This window comes from Ambystoma mexicanum, chromosome 1p, assembly GCF_040938575.1.
Source record: "Ambystoma mexicanum isolate Mex_15411 chromosome 1p, UKY_AmexF1_1, whole genome shotgun sequence".
Lineage (NCBI taxonomy): Eukaryota > Metazoa > Chordata > Amphibia > Caudata > Ambystomatidae > Ambystoma > Ambystoma mexicanum.
This window is the reverse complement of record NC_090921.1, coordinates 947354719-947378004: the sequence shown is the minus strand read 5'-3', so window position 1 is coordinate 947378004 and position 23286 is coordinate 947354719. Positions and strand designations below refer to the sequence as shown.

At 49.1% G+C, this 23286-nt stretch overlaps 1 protein-coding gene across 7 annotated transcripts in view; it reads left to right on the top strand.

Moving 5' to 3' along the window:
* Positions 1 to 23286, top strand: part of NAE1 (NEDD8 activating enzyme E1 subunit 1) — a 976013-nt gene that overhangs the window by 106648 nt on the left and 846079 nt on the right. The gene's annotated exons all lie outside the window — the stretch shown is intronic.

Genomic DNA, 23286 nt, shown 5'->3' with positions numbered 1-23286 from the left:
CAGTGGGCTTACGTGCCTTCTGATCTTCCTTTGTCATCGCAGTGTCATCTTCACATTGGAATTGGGTACTATCACCTGACTCCCGTTGGAGGTGTTGAGACAAATTTATTATGAGGCTTGAGTCCATGAATTCAGTCGTCGTTTTGGGTGATTTAGTCAGATTAATTGACAGGGCTGGAGTGCTCATTGATGAAAGAGAATCAGGTGTTGTTTTGGTTAATTGAGCCTCGAGAATTTTAGGGACACGTATGGTACTTATTTGGGTTTGTCTCACGTTTTCTATTTGGTCTTTCTCTGCTGATTTAACAGCTTTCTTTCCTGTTCCATGCCCATTTGGGGGTTCAGTGGGTTGCATGGATGGTGCATTAGTCTTCAGTTGTAATGGGTTGATTTTTGGAGTTGATTTTGGTTTATTGTTGAACATTGGTGCAGTAATTTCCTCCTCGCCTTTCTTCCACATCGTCTGTGTGGATTTTTGGTCCAGATGGGGCGATTCTTTTTTTTTTTTTTTGGTCCGTAGTGAGCCGGGCCATTCTCAGGGTCCCCCTCATTCATATCCCGCTTCCTTTGAGATATATCGTATTTCAGGTCTATTTCTGTTATAAAACCTTCCAGGAATGTTAGTTTGGACTGAATCATTGCTAATGTTTTTGTATTATCTCTCGAGGCATCACTTATGGTCTCATAAAGTTTGCAGAAGGGTGCCATTGCAATTACTATTGCTGACATGTCTCTTCTGTTGTTCGGCGAATCCTTTTGCGGGTCTGCTGGAAGTTCGCTGAGCCTCCTGTTTTTTAGTGGTGTAGCTGTACGATCTGCCGGTTGTGAATTTGAGATTGAGTTTCTGGTCCTGTCTAAGGTAATGCCAGCATCTGCTGTTTTGGATGGCCTCGGCGAGGAGCTCCAAGGGCCTGTGTCGGGTGCGCCCTTGAGGAAGCATGCCTGTTGGACATTCTGGGGCCGGGGGTTGGGAAGTTAAGCTGGGACGATTAATTTTTGCCCACGGTTGGGGGCTCATTACTCTATGTGATGGATAGAGTTTTGGCTGAAGTAACTCGAGTATCTCCGGGATCCCATCCGGCTGTGTCTGGGGGTCTGGTGCTGGGATTTTGATGGTATTGTCTGATGTTAACGATACAGGTTGTGATGGAGTCCCTAAATCAGTGATATTTGCCTGTCTATCTGGCTGCCGGATAGGTTCCGTCACCGCACCATCAGCGTTTTTCTCTGATGTTGCTAGTGTTTTTCGGAGTTTAGGTTGAGGAGGGGTTTCTTCTAACGCTTCCAAGATTTCGGCATCTTAAGGTTCAATATCAGTAGATAGTTTTCTTTTGCCCTGCATTTTGAAAAAGTTCCACAGGGCGTTCGAGAGCAGGGGGGTCGGTAGGGTATTTTTCCCTGCGACCCGCTTTTTACTAGTTGTTTGAAGGTCAGTGTTTTGCTTCCCTCCAATCACCTTTATGCACGTTGCCACTTTTTTTGTGTGACTACATTTGCATTATTCCCTTGTGTTTTGGGCACTTTGGGCTTTGCCCTTCCTCTTTTTATACAGTATTCTTTTTGTGTTTCCTGAAAGTTTAAAGTTAGATTTTGTCTTGACAGCCGAAGTCAAGTGATGGCCGGGCTCCAGAACTGGGTCGGCCACGTGTGGGCCACTCTGATTGGGTTGGCCCGTAGTTACTTCTTGGGGAAATGCATTATTCTCTTCGGTCCGTGGCTCTTGTGGCTGCCTCAGGATCTCTACTAAATTCTGAAGAGATGAAGTGGCCGCTGCGTTGTCAGCCGTCATTACGGGGACTAGTGGGTCTGATGGTTTGTCTGGGGACTGTGCCTTTGGTGCCACCTTGATTTCAGGAGGGACCTCCTCTGCCTGTGCATGTACAATAGCCCTTGTACTGTGCCTTGGAGAGGTATCCCTCTGCCCCTGGTGTGTCTCCAGGTTGGCCTCCCCACTGTTATATTGCCTCAGTACATCTGTTCCAGTAGCTGCCGGCATCACCGTGGGCGGATGCCTCTCAGAAATTGCATCAGTATGATCGCCGTGTGGAGTGGTTCCCCTTAACCTGCGCCGCGCCCCCAAGGCCCTCTGTGAGGGGTCCTCCGACCCACTCAAACATAAGGCCACTCGCCAAGGCGGTAGGGGGGCGATCGGCACAAGCACACGTCATGGGGCTCAGCTGGTCTGGTGTCATTTGGGCTCCTCCCACTGGTGCCGGCGCCGGGTGCCGCGTTGGAGACCTCAGCGACGAAAACGTGGGCCTCAGTGAAGTCGAACCGCTGCCTGTAAATGGTGAGTGCTTTAAGTTAATTTCTGTACATGATTGGGGCGTTGGCATCGTTTCTTCCGTGGCACGGGGTTTCAGCATGGGTAGGACTGTGGTGGGGGGAGCACTGGGGGTAACTGTTTTATCTGCTCCCTGTGTATTAGCCGGTGTATCCAAGTTGATAAGTTGTTTGGGCATCACAGGGTTTTTTTTTATACAGGTCCTGAGACAACGCTGCTCAGGGTCTTCCTCCATTTCCCCCGGGCAGAAGGCAAGACGGGGCCCGACTGCACTCTGGACAGAGATCTACAGTTGAGTGCTACACCCCAATTTAGGTCAAGCGGGTCGAGTCGATCCTCACCCCTATTGCGCAGAAAAACAGTATAGAAGTGTCTAAGTGAATGCGCCGAAACCAAGTTCACTGTTCACTATTTCCTCAAAAGTCCCATAAACACACACAGACAGACTGTCTGCAAATCTTGTCGCCTACCTCGGCTTCTGGAAGTTGACTGGCCGATCATGATACACGGCAGAAGTCCCCCCTGCCCCTCCTGCAGCGGACTGTGCACGCTCCGCACTCACTGGGTCTTTTTAAGGGAGTTGCTATTGTTTTCCCTTAAAGATGCAGTCCAACAAATCCACACAATTGCAGTTCAAAATGAAGTGATGAAAGCAGTGTCTAACAGCGTCTGGCAGCAGGACCTCTCGCTGTGAGGACTGATGCAGACTGATACTCTGCTCGATACTCCATAAAGTTATGGAATTTTAGGCCAAACCTTTCATCCTGAAAATTATTAACCGGGCAAAATAATGTCTCACAGATTTAATTTATTTTTAAATGTTTTTATTGGCATTTATAAGTATATAGAGAAACTGTTGAGCAACTGCTTTGGGTTGCATCACCCAATGCAAATGTTGTGTGCCAATTAAATTGCAATAATACAATAACAAATAAACAAACAAAGTAACAACATTGACTGTCCCACCATTTGTTAGCACCTCGTGTTCCATGTTTCCGGGTTAGGGGCCCGGGTCCGGAGCCAGTTCTCTGCGTTTGCCCACTCAGGGCAGTGACAAAGTGGAGCACATGGGAGTGATGGACTGGTCTCTGCTGTCTGTTACCTTCTGGGGTTCAAGGGGGATAGGTTCAAGGGGGTTTATAGTTTGTTGAAAAGATCATGTCTCTCAGGAGGGCCCTCCAAGCCTCTAGTGTGTTGCTCGCGTCGTCGCCTCCCCGTCTGTTCCCCTCCTCCCAGGCTCTAGTTTCGGCCGTGGTCCACCTCTCCATCTCCTTAATCCAGGGCTCATACCTGGGGCCTGCTGGGGATTTCCAGGCCATGGCAATCGTCCTCTTGGTTAACACACAGGCCATGTCCATAAGCTTTGCCAGGTGCTTGATTTTACTTAGCCTCGGGTAAGTGCCCAATAGGCACTCCTTGGGTGTCCATTCATATGTCTCTAGCCCAGCGTTCCTGCAGGTTTGTTCAGCGGCCTGCCAGAGTTTCTGAGATTTGGGACAGGCCCAGAACATGTGGATCATGTCTGCCAGGTCGGAGGAGCACCAGGGACATTTTGGGTCGGCTGTGTTGTTAAATGTGGATATCCTGTGTGGGGTCATATACGTTCTGTAGAGTGCGTTCAGTTGGATCAGTCTGAACCTGGCGTTCCTAGATACCTCCTTCGACCATTCGCCCTCTGTGATTTCAGTCCCCAAGTCTATCTCCCATTTCTCTTTCAGCAGTGCGCTCCTTGGGTTGGGTCTGCTGTTTATTTGGGTGTATAGCCGTGATGTTGGTCTCCATCCGTCGCTGAGGTCGTATATTTCCCGCAGGAGGGGATGTGTCTCTGGCTCCTCAGGCCATTTGTCCCAGTTCTCTTTGGCTACATGTTTCACTTTTTGGTACCAAAGGAATTGGCCTGGTGGAAGTCCGTCCCTTTCTTGGAGTGATTCAAAGTCCCTGAAGAGTCCCTCGCAGAACATGTCTCCCCATGTGTAGAGGCCATGACTCTCCCAGCACCTCAGTATTGATAGATCACTGGGGGTTTTGCAAACGTCCGCCAGCATGGGGATGTCGGGTGTATATGAGTGCTGTAGTCCGACTATGGATCTCACCTTGTTCCATACTTGTCTCCCTACCTCTAGTATCATGGGTGGGTTGGACGGCCCAACTCGATTGTTCCATATTAACTCTTTGGGGTGTAGCGGTGAGGACAATTGGGAGATAAGATTGAACTCAGCTGTAGGTTCGTCTGAAAGCCATTTTGCTAGATGTGTCGATTGAGCCGCCAAGTAGTATCTCTGGAAATCGGGAAGTTGGATGCCACCCTCGGTGTAGGTGAGTGTAAGGACATTTAGTGTGAGTCTGTGTCTGGCTCGTCCCCAGAGAAAGTCCCTAATCAGGGATTCCAGCTTCCTGAAGAAGGATGGGGGAATGTAGTATGCCACGTTGGTGAAGTAGTAGAGGAACCTGGGGAGAATTATCATTTTGGATATTGCAGCTTTGCCCATCATGGAGAGCGGGAGCTTCGACCAGAATTGTATGGATCTACGTACTCCGCTCATTGCAGCCTCCGTGTTGGACTTATGGGTGGATATTGGTGTGTGTGTGATATTAAGGCCTAGGTATCGAAAGGCGTCCACCTGCCAACGGATCCCGATCTCAGGAAGCTCTTCCACAGGTTTTCCTCTTAGACTTGCAAGTGGGAACGAGCATGACTTCTGTCTACTAAATTTTATCCCCGAGTATTTCGCGAAGTTATCCGGGACATCCAGTACAATCGGGGCATTCTCCAGGGGGTCTCGCAGATATAGGAGGACGTCATCTGCGTATAAAGAGATAATGTTGTCTGACCCACCAATGCTAATGCCAGCGTCAAAAAACTGCTTCCTAAAGTAGATTGCCACTGGTTCCAAACCCAGGATATATAGCATTGGTGACAGCTGGCATCCCTGTCTGGTACCCCTCTGAATAGGCCAGGCTTCTGATACCATGGCTCCTGTTTTTACTCTTGCTACTGGGTTGCTGTAGAGGACCTTGATCCAACGGATGAAGTGTTCTCCGAGCCCGAACTCCCTCAGCGTCTCAATCAGCCATTCCCAATAAATTGAATCGAAGGCTTTTATGGCATCTAGTGAGAGTACTGCTAGGTCTTCCTTGCGTTTGGTTGTTTGTGCTATTATGTGTTGGAGCCTCCTGAGGTTGGCAGTAGTGTTTCGTCCCGGAACAAAACCATTTTGATCTTCGTGCACCAGAGATCCGATCACGCTCGAGAGCCTCTTAGCCAATATGGTTGTTAATATTTTGCCGTCGTAGTTTAGGAGCGCCAGTGGGCGATACGAATCACACTTGTCGGCTGGTTTGCCTGGCTTGAGCATTGGGACAATGAGGGTTTCTCTCATGGTATTGGGAAGAGTACCAGACTCATATGCCTCCATGTATACTGCGTGTAGTACAGGGGACAAAGTCTCCTCATAGGCCTTGTAAAATTCTGGGATAAGGCCATCTGTCCCGGGGGACTTGCATGTGGAAAGGGATCTAATCGCGTCTGAGATGTCCTCAACCGTGATGGCTTCTCCCAGCGTATCCCGTTGTTCCTGATTCAGCCTGGGTAGTCCTACTTCGGCCAACGTGTCTCTTATATCTGCCGTAGGAATCTCGTTCCTGTGAGTATATAGCTCATTGTAGAAATCCGTGAAGACATCATTGATCTCCTGTTGTGTCCTACGGGTTATATCGTTCCTATCTTTGATCTCCTTGAGGGCCTGTCTCGGGTGTTCCTTTCTGCATAGCCATGCGAGTATTCTGCCCAGCTTATCTGCATCCTTGTGGGCCTTCAGGGTGCGCACAGAGAAGTCGAACTTTGAGAGTCTTTCCCATGCGGCCCTGCAGTCTTCTCTGATCGTTTTCAGTTCTGATTCCTTTTCAGTGGCCGATGGGCCGTTGCTTTCGAGGTGTCTGATTTTCTCCTCCGCTGTCTCTAGTTCCCTTCTCAGCTGCCTCCTGATCCCGCCTGCTTCAGCAATTATCTCTCCCCTTGACACTACTTTCATCGCCTCCCAGAGTGTGCTCCATTTCCCGACTGATCCCTTGTTTATCATTAAATATTCTTCTAGCTTTTCTCCTAAGGTTTCCTTAAATGCGGGGTCGGTCAGGGCGTCTACTGGCATGCGCCACATCGGGATAGGTGGGCGAGGGCCCTTGAAGCAGAGCTGTAACAGTAAAGGGGAGTGGTCTGATATTGATCTGCCCATGTAATCTGCCGATTCTACTTGCGGGGTTAGCTCATTGGCGATGAAAAAATAATCTATCCTGGTGTGGAGGTTATGGGGAGCCGAGTAGAATGAGTATGATCTGTTGAAGGGGTGAAGGTCTCTCCAAATGTCAGTTAAGTGTAGGTCTGCCACCATCCTGGAGAGGGGGGCCCTGAGGAAGCGTTGTTAGGTATGCGTGGCATTGCGGATCTGTCTAATTCGGCGTTCATGACGGAATTGAAGTCTCCTCCCCATATAAAAGTGTATTCTCTGTAATGCAGCAATCTGGCACATAGCTCCTTGATGTGAGAGGGTATGTTGTGTTGAGGGAAGTATGAGTTTACTATGCACAGAGGGGAGTTCTCAAGCATGCCCCACACTATCACGTACCTGCTGTCATGATCTCGGCTTCCAAAAGATCAGGACTTGCCCGACTCCCTTGGAAGCAGACCCATAACCCCGGTTCTGAGTGCCAGCCAGTCCCAATTGGGACCTTTTGGACCCTGTCCTGGCGCCAGTGGCACCAGGCTCATAAAGATGCCCAGTCCCAGCGCTGGAAGCGCCGGGCTCATAATGCTTGGGTGGACTTACCTGCAGCAGACCATGCTGCTTACTTACCTGCCAGTTGAACCCCTGATCCTCTTCTGTTTGGGACTACGTTTCCTGTTGGGTGGGGCAGGAGCCACTCCCTAGGTTCAGAACACTGGAACTCTTCTGGAAAGCAGGAACTCTTTTCTTACCTAGGCGTGGCTGTGGAAGGAGATACCTAAGCACTACAGGAGGCTATTTAAAGCACACCCGATGGATGAATCTTGCTTTGCGTTATTCTGCATTCTCTGCAGCAGAACGCTCATCGTGTCTTCTGCTTCTGATCCTGGGCCTAAGGGAACAAAGGCTTACCATCCTGGAATCCAGTCTTCAGCAGCACCTGTAAAGACAAAGAAAGAACAGGTTAGCACTACGGTCTTCAGTGGCAGCGCATCTCTTACCTGGTCCATCGGCTGTCACCAACGCCTCGCGCTGCATTCCGGCATCTGAAAGACAAAGGCTTACCTACTCTTCGCATGCTCCGGAGGTCTTCGCACTGCATTCCGGAATCTGAAAGACAAAAGCTTACCAGCTCTTCGCACGCTCCGGAAGCCTTCGGCGCTGCATCCCGCATTTGAAAGACAAAAGAAGGTGCGTTTAAAGACATTGGGCAACTTTATTACTCACGTGCCATTACTCCTTCCCACGCCGAATCCAGTGGGTATTCCAGCACCCTTCAGCTTCTCTAAAGCTCCGAACTTGTACCTGCAAGATAAAAGGGACAGTTAGTGCGCATCGTGAAGCAGGCTACAAGCGCTTACTTACGTGCTTCCAGGTGCTTCTATTCCTCACGCGGGTTCGATCCTCAACTCTCATCAGCCCGCCATCCGCCATCGCCGGAACCCTGCAAAACAAGAGATATCATTACAAAAGACTTTTAAGACATTTGAAGTGCCCAGAACTTACCGTTCGTGCAGTTAACGACGGACAGCAGTCCTCTGAGGTCAAGAGGCCTGCACCCTTATCCAGTGAAGAAACTGGTTACGGCACCCTGCCCCGAGGCAGATGGAGAGCTTGGCGTTCACTTACCTAAGGTGAGGGTGTTAACCTTTGGGGTTCTACAGGAGAAGAGAAAGGGAAGAGGAGAGAGGCACCCAATAACCCCAGTTCATTAATCCCATATTTTCTATCTGCAGACATCTTACTCTTTGAGTCAGACATACAGTGCACAGAGGTCCAGCCCAAAGAGCCAACCGTGTGTTACTCATCACCTTTGAAGATACGGCATTCACCCAGTCAAGACCGGCGCCTCTGAGGGAATCAGGTGAGCGTTACAGAACGCAAAGCCTATCGCAAAACTCCCACCCAGGCGCTATGGAAACCTCGGATACCGACCAGCTAGCCCAGTTACTTGGGGAACTAAGAGCAGAAGTGCATGCAGCCCGTCAGGAAACAAATGCTCTAAGAAGGGAACTGATTATTTCCAAGGAGCGAACAGACGATCTCGCTAGACAATTGCTACAGTCACAAGCCGGACAAACTCCGTTACCCGCATCAGGGGCAAATCTTCCTTCAACATCCTCTACGAACCCAGTGCAGATCAACCTACCTGGGAATGTACCTCTGGCTCCGCCCGAACGATTTTCTGGTGACCCAAAGAGGTTTGCAGTATTTATTAATCAGTGCCGGTTGCACTTCTTATGCCGGCCAGCAGCCTTTCCAACTGATCAAGCTAAGGTAGCTTTCGTGCTTTCGTACCTTAGTGGCAATGCGGCAGACTGGTCGATCCCTCTAGTTAATCAAGATGATCCGGTTCTCCATGATTTTCAAGCTTTTCAGCTCAGTATGGAAAAACTGTTTGCAAGACATTCACAGGGGCAGGCCTTGGACAATGAGCTCCTTTCATTGCGACAGGGTAATCAAGACCTTTTGGCTTATATTGCGCCTTTCAACAGACTGATAGTGGAAACTCGATGGCCTGAGGACAAAAGGATTACGCTGTTTTATAGAGGTCTACGTGGAGAGCTCAAAGATGTGTTAGCCCAAGTAGTGAATCCCCCGCAAGACTGTTCGGACTATATTGACTTAGTCGTTCAAATTGACCACAGACTGCAGAACAGGAAGGCCGATCGTTCCAAGTTTGATGCTCGAGTATTTTCCAAACCACCAACTCCTACCAAAGGAGTAGACTCCGGGGAACCCATGCAAATAGGGGGCCTGAAAGGACCACTAACACAAAAGGAGCGGGAAAGGAGAAAACAGCTGCCATTATGCCTCTATTGCGGAAACTCGGGGCACTTTCTTCGAGACTGTCCGGTGAAACCAGCCAAGAAGGCAGTAGGAGCTGCAGTTACCAGGGTCACAAACTCTGAGCAGGGAAACGACCTCGCCCGACAAGAATAGAGGTCCTCTTGCCGAGCGTTAAAACCAGTTCCGTGACCTCGCATTTCGTGATACCTATGGTCCTCATTAGCCCTGAACATCCGGATCGATTACATGCGATTGAAGCTTACGTCGACAGCGGTGCCATCGGCAATTATGTGGATCATGAAATGGTTTTGAGGATGAATCTGACTCTTTGTCCAAAGGCTGTAAAGGACGTCATTACTACGGTGGATGGTACGGAGATAGCCTCCGGACCAGTAACGCATACCACCCAAGAAGTGACGCTAGTAAGTCAAGATGGACAACATGAGAAGATCGTGTTCGATGTGATCAAGGCCCTTCAGTTCCAGATTATTCTAGGAATTCCTTGGTTAGAGAAGCACAATCCTCAGATCGATTGGCGAGCAAGAACGGTTCAGTTTCCAGAATGTGTCTCTACTTGTCACCCTCGACCTGGTGTTGCACTGGCAGCAATTTCCTCGGAGGCTCCTCAGTTACCTCCTGAATACCTAGAATTCCAAGATGTTTTCCGGAAGGATCAGGCTAACTCTCTACCTCCTCATAGGTCTTATGACTGCCAGATAGACCTGATACCTGGATCTACTCCTCCTTGTAGTAGAATTTATGCCCTCACCGAGCCTGAGAATCTTCACCTCCGACAATACCTGGATCAATACCTAGCCAATGGGTTTATTCGTCCTTCCAAGTCCCCTGCTTCCTCAGCTTTGTTCTTTGTTCCAAAAAAAGAAGGGGACCTTAGAACTTGTATAGATTATCGCGCCCTGAACCAGATCACCGTTAAGAATAGATATCCGTTACCTTTGATCCCTGAACTCCTGGACCAAGTCAGAAAAGCATGCATATATACAAAGCTGGATCTTAGAGGAGCCTACCACTTGGTACGAGTAAAAGAGGGCGATGAATGGAAGACGGCCTTCCGCACCAAGTATGGGCTATTTGAATATCAGGTCATGCCCTTCGGACTTTGCAATGCCCCGGCCGCCTTTCAATATTCTATGAACGATGTCCTCAGAGAGCTCATAGATGTGTGTGTTGTTGTTTACATTGACGACATCCTCGTTTATTCTTCATCGGAAACTGAACATCGGAAACACGTGAAAATGGTCCTCGAGAGATTGCGTCAACACAAACTTTTCGCTAAATTGGAAAAATGTGTTTTCAACGTGACTGAAGTTGAATTCTTGGGATTCATATTATCACCTAGCGGAGTGCGTATGGATTCAAAGAAGGTCGATGCAATTCTCAAATGGCCATCGCCATCCTCCGTAAAAGGTGTTCAAAGCATGTTAGGCTTCGCTAACTTTTACCGCAGGTTTATCCCCGAATTCTCTCGAATAGTCCAGCCCATCACTGTCTTGTTAAAGAAAAACAAACGTTTTGAATGGTCTACCGAGGCGGAACAAGCTTTCCAGAATTTGAAGACTAGATTTATCTCTGCACCGATCTTAAAACATCCTCGCCCAGAACTCCCCTACATCGTTGAAACTGATGCTTCGAGCCTTGCCATGGGGGCAGTTCTATCACAAAAGGACCCAGTAACCAATCGGTTGCATCCCGTGGCATTTTGGTCCCGCAAATTCTCGCCTCCTGAAATCAATTACACTATTACTGATAAGGAACTTCTAGCTATCAAGTCCGCCTTTAAGGCTTGGCGGCATTATCTTCTGGGGGCCCGACACACAGTTACTGTGATTACAGATCACCGAAACCTGCAATATTTGAAAACCGCAAAAGCTCAATCCTCTAGGCAACTCCGTTGGGCACTATTCTTTGCCTAGTTTGACTTCATAATTACCTATCGACCTGGTACAAAAAACGGTAAAGCTGATGCCCTTTCTCGGATGGGAGTGGAAGAACATTTGATCAATCCTAAACCTGTACCTATCATTCCCGAACAAATAATTCTAGGTGTAATCGCCACACAATCCATAGAGGAAGTTAAGGATAAAGCCAGGCTACTGGTAACTCCAGCAGACATACAGAATTGGCATCTGCAGGGAAAGGACTTTACGGTGAAGGACAACCTATTATATTTCCAAGAACGGTTATACCTGCCCAGCACAGATTTACAGAAAAAGGTAATCTCTTGTTATCACGATTCTTTAATGGAAGGACATCCCGGTATGACCAAGACCTCGGAAAAGATCAAGCGCTACTTCTGGTGGCCGTCTTGGAAAAAAGATATCAGAGACTTTATAATGTCCTGTGGAGTATGCGCCCAAAACAAGAGTCAAAAGGAAAAACCAGCCGGCCTCTTACGCCCTATTGACATCCCGCCTCGCCCTTGGCATACGCTTTCCATCACCGATCTACCTCCATGCTCCGGATACAATACGATCCTAGTAATCGTGGACCTATTCTCCAAGATGGCGCATTTCATTCCACTCAAAGGCTTACCAACAGCAGCAACTCTGGCCCGAGAATTTCTCGAAAACATCGTCCGACTGCACGGTTTTCCTTCAGTTCTAATTTCGGATTGAGGTAGTCAATTTATTTCTCATTTTTGGCGAAGTTGCTGTCGGTCGGCTCAAATTGATGTGAGACTTTCGACCAGCCACCACCCTCAAACCGACGGACAAACCGAGAGGACCAATCAAACTCTGGAACAGTATTTGCGCTGCATGCTACAACAAACTGAAAAAACTTGGAAAGATATCCTTTGGCTAGCCGAATATGCCTACAATAACTCTGTCCACTCGGGAACTGGGAAGACCCCGTTTTTTCTTTTATACGGTAGTCACCCTCGAACCTCGGAGTTGGATCCACTCCAAGATCTTGGAACGCCAGCAGTAGACCACCTGCATTCTACAATCACCCAAGCCTTTAAGGAAGCCGTTTCTCACCTTCAAAGGGCTAAAGAACAATACAAGAAAGGAGCAGACCAACATCGGAAGGAAGCCCCCCAATATCAAGTAGGAGATCAAGTCTGGTTATCCACCAAATATCTACCTCTAAAAGGACCACGCACATTCAACCCAAGATACCTTGGTCCCTATTCCATCACTACCATAGTAAATCCAGTAGCGGTCAAGTTGGACTTGCCCCCTCACATGAAGATACATCCGGTCTTCCACGTCTCTCTATTAAAATCCGTGCAACCTCAAACCCGACTAACTACATCTCCAAAACCTATTCTAGTTGATGGAGAACTCGAGTTTGAAGTCAAAAGCATCCTGGATTCCAAGATCTCCAAATCTAAACTATTTTATCTGATTGACTGGAAAGGCTACGGTCCCCAAGAAAGATCCTGGGAACCTGCAGAATATGTCCACGCGCCTCGTCTAATCAAAAGATTTCATCGAACATTTCCTAACAAGCCCAAACCCCCGGAGAAGCCCGGTTTGGGAGGGGCCTTGAGGGGGGGTGCTTTCATGATCTCTGCTTCCAAAAGATCAGGACTTGCCCGACTTCCTTGGAAGCAGACCCATAACCCCGGTTCCGAGTGCCAGCCAGTCCCTATTGGGACCTTTTGGACCCTGTCCTGGCGCCAGTGGCACCAGGCTCATAAAGATGCCCAGTCCCAGCGCTGGAAGCGCCGGGCTCATAATGCTTGGGTGGACTTACCTGCAGCAGACCATGCTGCTTACTTACCTGCCAGTTGAACCCCTGATCCTCTTCTGTTTGGGACTACGTTTCCTGTTGGGTGGGGCAGGAGCCACTCCCTAGGTTCAGAACACTGGAACTCTTCTGGAAAGCAGGAACTCTTTTCTTACCTAGGCGTGGCTGTGGAAGGAGACAGGTTAGCACTACGGTCTTCAGTGGCAGCGCATCTCTTACCTGGTCCATCGGCTGTCACCAACGCCTCGCGCTGCATTCCGGCATCTGAAAGACAAAGGCTTACCTACTCTTCGCATGCTCCGGAGGTCTTCGCACTGCATTCCGGCATCTGAAAGACAAAAGCTTACCAGCTCTTCGCACGCTCCGGAGGCCTTCGGCGCTGCATCCCGCATCTGAAAGACAAAAGAAGGTGCGTTTAAAGACATTGGGCAACTTTATTACTCACGTGCCATTACTCCTTCCCACGCCGAATCCAGTGGGTATTCCAGCACCCTTCAGCTTCTCTAAAGCTCCGAACTTGTACCTGCAAGATAAAAGGGACAGTTAGTGCGCATCGTGAAGCAGGCTACAAGCGCTTACTTACGTGCTTCCAGGCGCTTCTATTCCTCACGCGGGTTCGATCCTCAACTCTCATCAGCCCACCATCCGCCATCGCCGGAACCCTGCAAAACAAGAGATATCATTACAAAAGACTTTTAAGACATTTGAAGTGCCCAGAACTTACCGTTCGTGCAGTAAACGACGGACAGCAGTCCTCTGAGGTCAAGAGGCCTGCACCCTTATCCAGTGAAGAAACTGGTTACGGCACCCTGCCCCGAGGCAGATGAAGAGCTCGGCATTCACTTACCTAAGGTGAGGGTGTTAACCTTTGGGGTTCTACAGGAGAAGAGAAAGGGAAGAGGAGAGAGGCACCCAATAACCCCAGTTCATTAATCCCATATTTTCTATCTGCAGACATCTTACTCTTCGAGTCAGACATACAGTGCACAGAGGTCCAGCCCAAAGAGCCAACCGTGTGTTACACATCACCTTTGAAGATACGGCATTCACCCAGTCAAGACCGGCGCCTCTGCGGGAATCAGGTGAGCGTTACACCTGCCTTCTTTGTCCAATTCTACCCCCATTTGTTGAAACGGTGTTTCCGGACTCACCCACGTGTAGACTCCTCTTGCATACTTTGAGTAGGATGCGCCGTTGCCCTGGCCCCCCCAGTAGCTTACCATCTTGTCTGTGGCCTCCGTGGTGAGGTGTCATTCTTGAAGGAGGGCCAGTGATATCTTTTTTCTCTTCAGGTATGAGTATATTCGGTTTCTCCGTATATAGGTTCCCATCCCTCTAACATTCCATGTGATTAACTTGAGTCTTGCTGCCATTGCATGAGTGGGTTCCTTGTGGTGGGTAGCACCTCCCCTTCCTCCTGGGTTACATGCGTCGAATCATATGACACATGTTGTTCCGCTTGTGTAGGATGGGCAGACCCAGCCTCCGGTCCAATGTCCAGACCAGCCCAACCATTGTTCATCTGAGATAGGACAGTCGAAACAATAACAACTTGGAAAAAGTAACTATAACTAACACGCCCAGCTTCTGTCACCGGGGTGAAGTGCTCGGGGGCTCTCGCGCTGTCTCACCTAATCCGGGTCTCTGGCGCGAGTGGTTGCATGCAGGCAACTGGCCTGCACTGGTCACCAGCGGGTCCGTGGTCTGTGTCCATGTGCAGGAGGTCAGGTGAGCCCTGCAGTCATTTAGCATTCTCAGGTAGTAGTTTTGCTTCAGTGGTAGTGTAGCTTCATTCTGATTTAGGGTACAATACAAGGGCCATGGGTGCCCTAGCTGAGATAGCAAGTGATCAACCTTGGCTGCTTTCATTATGTTTCTCAGGTGTGGGTTCTGTGGGGACCTCAGCCAGGTTGTTATGTTTCATCCACATGGTAGCTGCTTCTGGTGACTCTAAGAATATCGCACGCCCTTTGTAGATTACCTTCAATCGTGAAGGGTACAGCAGCATGTATTTCAGGTTTAGTTTCCTCAACCTAGCCTTGATCGGGACGAAGGAATTCCTTGCTCTCTGCACCGATGAGTATAGTCAGGGTATATGGTGATCTTTGAGTTGCCCCGCTCTATCTCTCCTCCATCTCTCGAGAATTTCAGGATCACCTCGCGGTCACGGAAGTTGAGGACCTTGGCGATAATGGGGCAGGGATAGGATCCAGGGGGGGCCTCTTCTGAAGAGATCTGTGAGCCCTCTCTATGGCAAAACCCTGTGAGAGGTTCGCTGCCCCTATTTCCTGCTGTATTAAGGATTCCACATAGGTTGTCGGGTCCATGGTCTCTGTCCCCTCCGGTATACCTAGAATCCTGATATTATTTCTTCTGGCCCGACCCTCTGCTTCCTCAGACCTCGCCTCCAGGAAGCTCACTTTGCGTTTGAGGTCTGCAACCTCTGTCTTCAGAGCCGACGTATCATCTGAAATGTCCTTCTGGGAGGATTCAATGATGGTGACGCGCTCCGTTAGGTTACGGGCATCTTGCCGTATGAGTTGGATATCGGCCTTAACCTCACCTATTTTCGTGTCGATGAATGTTCTCAGGGCTGCGATCGCCTCTAGTAGCTGATTATGCCTGACCTCTTCTTCTGGGCCATCATGAGTTGCTGAGATTTTCGGGGTGGATTGGGCAGTGGGGTGAGGCTTGGCTGTTATGAAAGGGTCCAGAGTGGCATTCTTGGCTTTGTTCCTTGCAGCGGCCAGCTCTACTTTGCCTGGTCCCGTTAGATAATGCAACGCGTCTGTAGCTCCCCTTCAGAGAAGTAGCGTGTGTGGACTCTCGCAGCTTGTCTCGGCCCAATGTACGACAGTGCAGTTCTACCACTCACAGTGATGGTCTGGACCCTAGGGCATGGTGGCGCCTTGTGTCAGTGGCATAAGCGGCATTAAGGTCCATGGCCATGCCCCTTCTGCGGTGGTCTATGATGCTGAGGGGCCTCCTTGGGGGCTCTTGAAATGACACTGTCCAAGCGGTGTGTTGCACGGTTGGAGCGGTGGGGGGGGGGTTCCTTAGCGTGGGTCCACGGCGTCCGATTGATTGATTTGTCCTTTATGGGGTGGCCGTACTCCTTGACGGCGGTGGGCTCTCTTGGCAGGCAGAAAGGATTGACAATGGGACCTATGCGAGCACCAAGGAAGGATTTCGCCACGTTAGCACTATTGTGTGCAGGGGAGGCGTGGTTGGGGGGATCTGAATGTGCCCACTAAATGAGGGTACTGTCTTGGGGTCGTGACAATGGGCAGATGGCTGGCTACCCCGGCCTCTCTAGTGTAGGAGGGCCTGTGACAGGGAACGGCTGCTCGGCTCCCCAATTTTGAACTGACTATCCGTGAGTGCCATGGATGGGCTCCGATGTTCTGGTACTGTGGCAATGGGTAGTTGGCCGCCGACCCCGTCGGTGAAGGAGGATCTGTGTCGGGGAGCGGGTGCTCGGCTCCCCGATGCCGAAGTGACCGTCTGGGACTCCCGTGTTATGGTGCTGTGGCGTTAGGCAGCTGGTCGACGGCCACGAGCACCGCCGATGGAGGAGGCTCTGTTTCGGTGAGCGGCTCCCCGATGTTGAAGTGGCTGTCGGGTAGTGGGGTGAGTGGTCTCGGTGGGGTCCGTCACCATGCGTTCCCGCGCCGCCCCCTTGGCGCGGAGTGGCGTCTCCCCCCAATAGGCACACCGGGCTCCCGGTTCGTGGATCGGGGGGGACACTCACCAGGTGCATTGATCGAGTGCTGCCTTCCGGGTGTGGATCAGCGCCGTTCCTCGGCGTGCAGGCGGTGGGCTTGTGTGCTCCCGCTGAGATGGTCCCCAGGTGCTGCCGGTCCGGTTACCTTGGTGCGTGCCAGCCGCACACTGACTCTTCTTAGCGTCGGCCCTCGGCCGTTATCTAGGGCGCTCGGGCCGTGGGGGGAGGGGCACCCCTCGGTTTCGAATGGCACTCTTGTGGGCTCCAGCGGCCGGCCCGTGGGTTCACCCCGTGCCCCCAGGGAGGGAACATACGCAGGAGGCACTCGGTGTCGGCCTGGATCTGCCTGGGTCTGTAGTCGCTGGCTCCCGGCACCGATATGTGCCTCGGGTCCGTCAGCGCGAGGCGGCCGCCATCTTGTGCGCCTCGCACAGGGAGGAGGGGGAGCCGGGCCGCAGCAGAGGCTTCACGGGCTCCTTTTTTGTCGGGGTAGGGAGGAAAGCACGGCTCCTCGCCTCGGTCACTGGCGGATCGCAGTGTGGACGATGTATGTGGGCTAGAAGCACCCAGAAAAGGATTGGACTGCTGTGGCTTAGCCGGAGCTCAGGGAGCCTGCGTCCTCACTCCTCGGACATCAGGCCACGCCCCATGTCTCACAGATTTAAGAGTTGGAGTGGAATGTTCTGCATAAAATATGTAACCTGTTTATGTAAGTTGCTAAGAGACTTCAACTGTAGAAGTGTACCATTTGTGGAGAAATCGGATTTTAGCTAAAATAATTGGGAGGTTTTTGAAAATTGTAAAACTCGCATCATAAGTCTGCCTTCCTGCCTTGAAATCCAGACAGTTGAGAGCGAGGCGGAGACTAGCACCCCTGACCAATCCAGTCGGTTAGAGGTGTGCTTAGTTAAGCCTGCCCAGCCATATACTTTGATGATGTCACTATGCATTATAAATAAGAGTCCCTGACAAGACTCTAGACAGACACTGTTCCTGATTTTCCTTCGCTGGCGTTCCTGTTCCATTCATCCTGCTGAGTCCAGATTCCAACTACAAGGCCTAAGCATTGCTGACCCTTCCAGCAAGGCCTTAATTCGAAAATCCTAAATAACCAAAGGGAGAAAGCTGTGGTATTCTTTGGGAAGCATCCTGATTCCAGTAACTGCTGCCCACTAACTGCTGCCCACTAACTGCATCCAGCGGTACCTGTGCCATCCAGCGACCAGAATTACCATCTGGTGACCCGACCTTGACCAGCTGTCTTTTGCCGAGCTGTCTTTTGCCGAGCTGTCTTTTGCCCAGCTGTCCTTTGCCCAGCTGTCCTTTGCCCAGCTGTCCTTTGCCCAGCTGTCCTTTGCCAGGCGCACTGCCGTGTGGCGACCAGAACCTGTGGACGGTCCAAAAATCCCAAACTAAAAGTGGACTGTAAGTATAATCCCTACCGCATAGAAATCCATAGTCCATCTTGTCTTGCATTTGTCCGTATCCCAAACTCTAAGCCATCCTATCCTTATCCTGATGACTTGTTAAAACTGTCAGAATTATCTGTGCAACTCTGCCCTTGATTCTAGTGCTAGCGCCATCTCTTTTCATTTTTGTCTGGTGTAAACTGTAAACCCTTAATTATATTTAGAGTAATCGAACTAAATTTCCATATATTTTATTGTTGGGGTTGAGCACTAGGGTGGTAAGGTTCACCTCGCATATTAACCTTGGTGCTTAATGTGTTCCTCTTCAAAAATATAGTGTAGATAATTAATTTCAATTAACATTTGCTTTTCTTTCAAAACAGAAGTTTTCATTTTGACCGCTTTATTTTTGTTAAACAAAGACCTGTCACTTCACACCTTCAGTGGGCTCCCACACAGAGCTGATCCCCTCAGGATCGCCATATTGGCCTTTTCCAGGTATCAAAGCCATCCATCTACGTCAGCTAAACAGGTAAGGGCTACCATATCCTATTATTAGTAATTCTTGTAACCATTTTTGGGTGCACTACCGTGTTCCCAATACTTTTTACAGTGGGGTAGCCATTTTACCTACTCCTGACTCTATAAAGCACCAGGCAAGCTTGTGGACCCCTTGAAGTGTCCCTCTTGCGTAGGTAACTGTCCACATAGGGGATAAATCTGCCCTAATTCCGGTAAATAAACCGAACTTTAATTTTGTTGAGAAATGACCTGTAAGACCTGGGAGGGGTTAAGTGATAGGTCATGTGGCTGTCTGAAAGATTATATGTTTCAATCTCTAGATTATGTGAACAAAGGTTTGTCTATTAAAGTGTTTACTGTATCTTTTCAGAACACTACTCTTAGTACTGCGAGTTAGGCCAGTTTGGGATGATCTGCAACACTACCCACTTGGAGGGCCTAGCATACTCCAGGGTTACTTTGCGACCCATGTGAGGTGGATGTACATGATCCCTGGAAATGAAGACTAAGAACAATCCCTTTTAACAATGGTCTTGGCAATCCAGAACTCTGAACTGGTTGGGTCCACCTGTTCAAGGGAAGGAGGCACTGTAGATGTTCTCCCCTGTTGAATAACTTAATATGCTTTGTCTTTTGGTAGATGCCCTGGGCAGTAGTTATCCGAGCAGCAGTCTTCCAGCATCCTGCTGCCACCTCTATGGCTTTGGGTCCTTGGTTCTAATGACCAACTAAAATAATGCCTCCAGAACCTTTCCTGAGATACAAAATCCTATGCTGGGCGGGGGCTGAAACCCATTTATAAGGCAACCTGCAAGGTTCAGACGCGTGGACAGCCAGCCCATGTACATTATGCGGCCTCTTACAATATCCATACCAGTTCCTTGTATACATAGCATACTTCCCAGGCTCTGGTAAGAGCCTGCAAATAGGACTACCCCTACCTCGCCATTTCCTACCCGTACCCAGGAGGAAGAGAGGCTAAAGAACTGTGAAGCACAAAGACAAGGCACCTAAAAAGCTTGAAGTAAAGGTACCATTTCCATCAATCTGCCAATGTGTCTGGGCGTCACCAAGTATGGAAACCACCCTATGCAGCCAGACAAAAGGGAAACTTGATTACTCTGTGCTACTCCTTATTGTAGGTGGTAGTGCTACATCATTAACAAAATAGGACCCATGTCCCCCTACACTAAAAATACCCCAGTTCCTGCAAAACAAAATGACTGAGTGAGGCTGCAAAAGAGCTCACTCTGAGAAATCAGATCTGGGTCTCAAAACAGTGAGCAGATATTATTCTAGGGTCTCCATTGAACTGGGAAATCGGGGAAAAAGAAAAATCTTTTCTTACACCGAGACATGGCCAAAAGACATGTCCCAATCACAGTGAGCATATACACATGGCCCAATGGGCCTAACCTACAGCGATTTCAATCAGGACACTGTACACTGTACCCAGGGAATATCATTCGCCTATGACACATTCACAGTACATTTGGCAAAATGCCCAATGGGCATGGTTAACAGGCATAGGGAATGGCTTCAGATACTGTAACCTGGCTGGACCTGGCATGTGGCCATGCTAAGCAGGCACTGTGCCAAGACCATGTCTTTCGGTCATGTTCCGCACACATTGAAATCTACCTGTCAACTTCTCTTTACATTTTTATGTCTTTTCTTTTTGTGTTTTTTTTAAATTTATTTTTTTAGCATGTCTTCCAAAAACCTACCCTCTGGAAAATGGTATTGAAAATCGTTTTTCTTGACAATATTTTACCACCATAGATTTGTCCACCCTGGATAAAACTTCATGATGCATCCCAGCAATTGTCAGAGGAGGGTGCATATACATTTTCAAAAGCGTCATGCACGGCCACTCATGGGGGCAAAGTTAAAAGTGGAATTTTGTTTTCTTGAGACTCACTTTACCACTCGAACCCTGCATTAGGCTCAATATGCATTTCTAAAGGTTTCAACCAATTCTGTCCATGGGCTACACATCTCTTAGCCTCCCAAAATGCGTTGTTATGCAATTCGTATTGCTACTTGCTCTTATGAACCTTTTATTCAATTTAGATCTATCACCATGTCCTATCTACCATTATTACCCATAAAACCTCCACTTGAGTTTGATATGCTAAATTACCTGCATCACTATGGACTGTTAAGTTAACCATTTTTGGAATGATTCTGTTTTACTATCCTATTGAATGCATGCACATAGTATATGAATATTCCCACTGTCACATGATTTGCCGTTCCAGCATGTAGAATGTATTGTATATTATATCGATCATTATTTTGTTGTTTTTCTGTATTGCCAATACCAGTGTTTGAAGTGACTTTCTAGGCTACATTGATGTTCTAGAAAAACACAGCAATAAACCCCTGCAAATCTGTAGCATTACATGCCTGCACATTCCCCTATAGAGGTAATGTAGACATAGGATTGGGTCTCAGTGTGATGCTGTAAATGTCCTTGTCCTATGGGCTTATTTTCTGCCCATTTCCTACCCATGGGAGTCCCATTTGGACCCCTGGCAGTGCAGCTCTTCATTTTGTTCTTGGTAGACAAAGACCCATTGGATAATCTTAGGGCACCCATCCATGGGTAGGTGTATACCCCTGTACCCCTAGTGTATGTGTTAGGGCACTGTGTGTTGCCCACAGAGCAGGCTATGGGCCGGTGGCAGCTACACACTGACTTGCAATGGCTCTGGGCATCCTTCATTTTTGGGATACCCAGGCCCTGCTTTAGGAATCAATGTATTACTACACAAAGGCAAGATGGCTGCTAGTGGCCTCTTGGTTTCCTTGGCCTTTCAACCTTGTTTCTCAAAGTCCTGAGAAGCCTTGGCTCTGTTCCCTTCCAGTGAATGGCTGTTGGCTGGAAGGACCATATATGGCTCTACAGCTGAAGCCTGCCCAGGGGAAGCTTGTTGTGCGTACACCCTTGGGGTGGAGCCTGCATGAATTGAGTGAATTATAAATATGCATTCTGTGTTGTGGGTTTCTGGTTTTTGTTATTTGACACAATGCCTGAGCCAGCCGTGACTGAAACTAGAATGATTGCAGTGTGGTGGGTGTCTGGTGAATGGCCTGAATGCCTGTGAGCCTGATTGGATGCTTCCTGCATGAATGTACTTGGTGTGATTGACTGGCTCACCCTGGCTCAGCATGAGAGAATGGGGAGTGTTTTGTATAACAGGGGGGCTCACACTCGCCTCCTTGTCAGAAGCTGAAACAAGAAACCTGAAGTCTTCTTAAGCTTGCATCCTGGAATCCAGCTGGATGAAGAAGTCTGTGGCTGCATCTCTTCAATCAATCTGAAAGCTGCTGTGCTGATTCAGGGACTGAACCGTAGAGGATCTGGATAGGCGACCTCGTCCCGTAGCTACAAGGAAACATTGTGCATCTGCTGCTCTTCACCGGAAGTGTCCTGGAAGCAAGTCCTGTGTTCCTGCCATCCAGAGAAGGGATCTTCATGGGTCCAGAAGCCAGTTCATCTGTCTCGCCCAGGGTCCAGAGGAGTGTTTGTAACCACTGGAAGCCAAGCTGCTGAGTATCGTCCAGAAGAGGGCATAGTGCTGTCTGACACCCAGAGCTGTGAAAGTTCCAACTATCCGAAGAAATCTTCAAGGTGCATCCCTGCCATGACATCTACCCACTTTTCCATGCCGGAGAAGGTCCAGGATTGCTGCCTGCAGAGGGAGAGTCTGCCGGTGGGTATCTCACCACCAGAATCCGAAGGGTCCCGAGGGTACAGACTTGGTGAGGGTCCACAGTCCAGTTCAGTGGTTGTGTGCTGGTCGCCAGAAGTCATCCTGAGGTCTGTGTTGTGGCTGCAGCACTGAAGAACCGAAAGGCGGTAAAATGCAAAATTGTGAAATCCCGAAACATGACACCTACTTCTGCCACTGCATCTGTCGCCACTGAAAGTCCTCCAAGGCAACCAGGGTTTTATCTTCTTCTTCCAGGCCTTGTCGAGGTCCACAGCAAGATTCACCTTCGTGGGACATCCACAGCTGGCATAGCAACCTGACATCGGAGACCACAGCGAAAGTCCTGCATTGCTGCCTTTCCAACACTGCTTGGTTCCTTTCTTCTTCTTCTTGGCAACGACATCCCAGCGACTCCTCCATCCAAGGGGGTGTCCATCCTCGAGGGGTGTCGTCGAGTAAAGCCAAAAAACTCCACCACTTCGCCTGCCAAGGCTGTAGAGGTACTGTGATGAGGAAGAGCATCTTCCATCCTCAGGATTTACCCCAGTGTCCCAAATTTGTCTTGGATCCTGTGGCTTCCCAGGTACGTTGGGGTGGTGGTATCTGTAGAAAGAGAAGCAAACTATTAATGTACATATTTGGACTGCGCTGTAATAAACATAAAGTACACCTTAATCTTTCCTTACAGGTTGCCCAGGTGTGGGATCCTCAGACAGTATTGCCCTTTACACTAAAGAAAGCATCCTGCCTATGTTGTAATTATTACCTACTCTAGTACAAAGTGAGTCCTATTTATTTGTATATACCTACCTGACGTTTTGCCCTTTATGGTAGTAATAAAAGGACTGTGTTATCACTTAACATAGTGTGTGGACATTCCATTGTGGGGAGCTTGGGGATTAAT